Source organism: Triticum dicoccoides, chromosome 7A, assembly GCF_002162155.2.
Source record: "Triticum dicoccoides isolate Atlit2015 ecotype Zavitan chromosome 7A, WEW_v2.0, whole genome shotgun sequence".
Classification (NCBI taxonomy): Eukaryota; Viridiplantae; Streptophyta; class Magnoliopsida; order Poales; family Poaceae; genus Triticum; species Triticum dicoccoides.
In genome coordinates this window covers 549,816,164-549,821,046 of record NC_041392.1, presented here as the reverse complement: position 1 = coordinate 549,821,046, position 4,883 = coordinate 549,816,164, and positions in this window count along the sequence as shown.

Below are 4,883 nucleotides of genomic sequence, written 5' to 3'. Positions count from 1 at the left end.
CGCTTTCGGGTGCATCCGGTTGCTCCGCGTTCAAAGGTCGCAATAGCCGGCTACAACATGCATGTAAAAAGTTATTGGGAGTCCGTGCTACAGCTAGCTGTCCTCCCCCAACTCGTCAATCTCTTCCAGTAGTGCTAGTACTCTATGGCACGATCCATCGACAAGCAGGCGGGAAAGTTATGGTATACTACTCGGTTTGCGGTGAGTGGCATGCCGAGCGACCGTGTGAGACACGAACACGACAGACGTGATTTAAACGTTGGTTTTGCTCGATGGCGCGATCCAACGAAACGAAACGAAACGTTGCTTTCTCTCCGTTTCTATTTTTTGTCCGGAAAAATGGAAACTTTTCCACTCCATTTTCATTCCTATTCCAAGGTTGCCCCGTTACAACATTCCATCAAATACAAAGGAAAACTAACACGCATGCTGATGCATCTCAATGATTCACAGATCATAGCCAATATTTACTTCACAACTAAATAAAAAAGTTGTGAGAGCGTGTACGAAAGAAAAACTACTGATGGGGTCACTACGACTTAAACCCTAAACCCTAAACATGATTTAATTTCCTGGCCAGGTAGAACATGTCGAAGGAAAAATGGTTGGCACCCTCGGATCATACGATGCTTTTGTGCAGTTCCACTAAAATCGACCTGAGCATCCCTGATGGCAAAGATATTGAAGAAGTGTGATTAGAATAATAGTACTGGCACTAGTTCATGAGACATAAACTCATCACAAGTAGAAGCCAGTAGAAGTAGAGAAAAATCGACATGGAGATGGAGCTACGACAGTGGAGCAAGCCGGCTCCAAAAGGAAGATGGACTACCTGGGACGTCGGGCTGTAGCTAGAAGGGCGGTTGGGACGCGGCATCGCCCATACCGCGGTGACCCCCGATTGGGATGCACCGACTATGGGTTTTCTCCCTCGCCGATGTCGACCACGTCTACGCAGAACATTGTTTCCTTCCCCCAGCTGCGGGATCAGGCCCGTCGTTCTATGCTTGTGAAGAGAGCAACCTAAGCAAGCAGGCTTGTAGCTTAGGCTCCTGCTGGTGCATATATAGTGGTTTTCTTTTTCTCTCCATATCAACCATTTTATATTGCGTACGTGTCATTCAAGAGTGAAATGATGGTTGCTTCTTCCGACTAACTTACTGTGTGATTTGACTGCTCCTTAGTGGCCCCTACACGTACTCCCCCTACGTGTATGCAACAGTCGCACGTACACATGGACGCAAAAACACGCGCGACGCCCTAATGCATGCATGTCCGAGCACACGACAGAACACACACGGTGACGCTCAAGTGTTCAACCTACACGTGCATGCACACACATGCTCAGTCAGGGTGAGCTAGTGACCGTATGAACACCGGAAAATATATATATTGAGCGCAATGAGCGTATTATGAAGTCCACTGACCGTATTTTTACATATATACAGTGACAGACAGTGTATTTATCTCGTTTGAAATTAAGCCATGTTAACCGGAGAGGAGGTAGCATGGACTAGCATTACTTTGTTGTGTCCCGTCAACTTGCCGAACGAGGAGAAGGTTGCAGGATGGGAGAAGCTTGCGCGCGGTGGCTCGCAGGACAAGGAGAAACTTTTGACTAATTCAAGCTCTCCCTCGCTCAAGCGGTTGACGTGCAACAGTTAATTCGGTGTCAGATTGCCAGAAGCATACTACACTATACTACTAGGAACCAGATGGAGGAGCGTCTGCACTCTTATTATAATTTTAAAATGTGATAAAGCAATCTTCAACACATTTGGTTCTCTTCGAGGGTTCTCGCATGTGATAATGGAAGTTGATTGCATGGAATACTCACCGCAATTCTCGCTTAATTCTGGCTCATATCCTGTTACAAATAGTAGCGCTCAGTAATATTTCCTCTTTTTTTGTTATTCAGCATGTAAACGGGTCAGCAAACCTTGCGGCGCATTTTCGTGCGAACCGTGCTTGCTGCACTTTGAATGTGATCGAGAGCTGGCTTGATGAAACACCTCGCTTCCTACTTCTTTGTTTGGCTTCCTAGTGACCAGTGTCTTGGTTGATCGTCCTAAGAATGCTTATATATGAATAAAGCTCTCTCATTTACCCGCAAAAAAGATTAAGCCATATTAACTGGAAAGGAGGGAGTATGGACTAGCACTACTTTTTGGTGTGTCCCGTCAACTCGCAGAATGAGGAGAAGCTTGCAGGACAAGGTGAAGCTCGCTTACACCTTTGACTAATGCAACCTACACTCGGTGGACATGCATCAGTCCATTCGGTGTCAGATTGTCAGAGGCATACACTGTAGTACCCAACATGTGGAGTACCATCATTGTTCGACTTCACGAAGGGGCGAAGAGCCAAGCGCAGTACTAGTACGCATACTTGGTTTTGCACCTTCATACTACTCCACCCTCCGTCACAGTTTACAGGGTGCGATTCATTATGATGCATTTCTCTCAATGCATTTCCACCACCAGAGAGACTTTAGACGCGTTTGGTTTAATGCTCAATTAATTAGGGTGTGGTAACCGCAATCAAGTCCATAATTTTCTCTCCATGTACTGTACTACTACGGAGTGCATGCATGTGTGTACCCGGGGTGGAAGCACTGCATGCATGTGTGTACGCATTATTCCCTCTAGTAATAGACCTCGTGCTATAACTACCAATGCTATTTTTCAGGTCGATCGCTAGTCGCCTTGGTCCCACAGATTTTTTTTCTTTTTTCTGAAGCGCGCTGTATAAACAGTGACGGATGGAGTAGTATGAGCGGATTCAAAGAAGAGCGTATTGATGGTTGCTTCTTCAGAGCAACTTACAGTGGGAAAGGTGGGGCTTATGATTTGACTGCTCATTACTCACTATTAATGCGGCGCAACGACCGGGCTGAGTCTCCCATGCGGTTGTGCACTACCCCCTCAGTTCTTAAATATACTCCGGAGTATTTGTCTTTCTAAAATATGTTGAAATCTTTGTTAAGATGAATAGAATATTTAGGAACGGAGGAAGTACACATACGAAGCAAAATGAGTGAATCTACACTCTAAAATATGCCCGTTTGAAATTTGTAAAAAGACAAATATTTAGGAACGAAGGAGTATAATTTCGTGCATGGCACATGGACCCGGATGATGAAGAGGCTTCTGGCAATGCTATCAAGCTTCCATCATTTGTTTACATAATTGACGTACTATACAAATAATTTTCCAGCGACATGAAATTGTACAATGGTGTGAGCTTTTAGCTTTTGTTTCGCGTGTCTTGCCATCGATGCTCTTTCGGAAACAATAAAAAACTAACTTCCTTGCTAATGCATGTCAATTATTAGCAGATCAGAGCTAATAATTACATCACAACTGAAGACACAGTTGTGAGAAGGTGTTAAATTAAAATTGATCCATGCTTTTATTGGCAGCAACGTCCCCCCAGCTCTGTCTAAATCAACAAGGCACGTTGGGGAAAAAGTAGCTGTCTGGAGCATGCAACATTCCGATCATTTTGTGCAGTTCCACTAGAATAGAGCTGAGCGTCCCTGTTCCAAAGATATCAAGTGTGATTACGATAATAGAGGACTGCTGATGAAACAATAAACACACAAATAGAAACCGGTCACCTTTGCGGTCTCTCTTAAGACTAACTAGTTGGAGAAGATTAGGCTCGGAGTTGGGTGAGGAGGATAGAGCGAAACCAATCTCCCTTTGTGCAGTCGCACTGAAATGTAGAGACGTTGCCTGTGTTACATTTTAGTAAACTGCACAAAACACTCTTAAGAAAAAAGTGATGCGTGCAGTTCACCAAAAGGTCGCAATAGCAATGAGGTGAAATGGATAGTCCTGTTTGCAAAAAAGAGGTAGAAAGGAAACAATTACTGGCCAATAACAGTTGATGACACATGCGACGACAAAAAAGAAGCATATTCCTTGTCCTAAGGGAAGATAACAACACGGTTGTGTTTGTCTAAAACGGTGTGAGGACGAGAATGCAATATGGAAAGTACGCCGGACGAGCTACGTTTTGGGCAAAGAACTATGGAAGATCCACATGCAGCGACGTGGGAAAATGGGCAGTGGAGCAAGGCCTGAGGGGATACCTGGAGGTCGTCAGGATGTAACTAGGTGAGCGGCGGCGGGCGGAATCTGCGAGCAGGTGGTGTAGGCCCTGCCGCGCCGGAGCTTGGTCAAAGAGAACGGCGTGTACCGCAAATCGGGCTGTGCTGCCTCGGTGCCGTCGAACGGAGAAACGATGCACTTCCTTCCTTTCCCCCGGCAGACGGGATGCGGTCGAATCAGTGACCAACGGTGGGAGAGAGAGAGGCCACCGCACTCCCTTTCCCCCGGCGGACGGGATGCGGCCGGATCTGTGACCAACGGTGAGAGAGAGAGGCCACTGCACTCCCTTTCCCCCGGCGGACGGGATGCGGCCGGATCAGTGAACAACGGTGAGAGAGAAAGAGAGAGAGAGAGAGAGAGAGAGAGAGAGAGAGAGAGAGGCCACCGGAGCCTTGTGTGAGATACTCTGAAGAGCGGACTACCTTTTCCTCCATAAAAATTGTTTTATATTCTGTGTACGTGCCATTGAGCGCTATAACTTTATTTAAAAATAATGCGGCAACGCGTCAAGTCGAACTTTGTTTCGTGCACGTGTGGTACACGACCTCCCTAGGTAAACAACCGCTACAGGCATTCAAATTAGCACGTGGGCTACCATTTCGTAAAGAAATGAGCTCCACCGTGTACCCGCGCGGGTGTGGCTGGGCACGAAGCGTGAGTACGTGCACAGTGCACCTATTCTCTTCTTGTATACGTACACCACCTACGTGGGGTTGTGTGAGAGAGATACAAACCTGGAGAGATATAGTGTGTGGGTTCTTGAGAGTT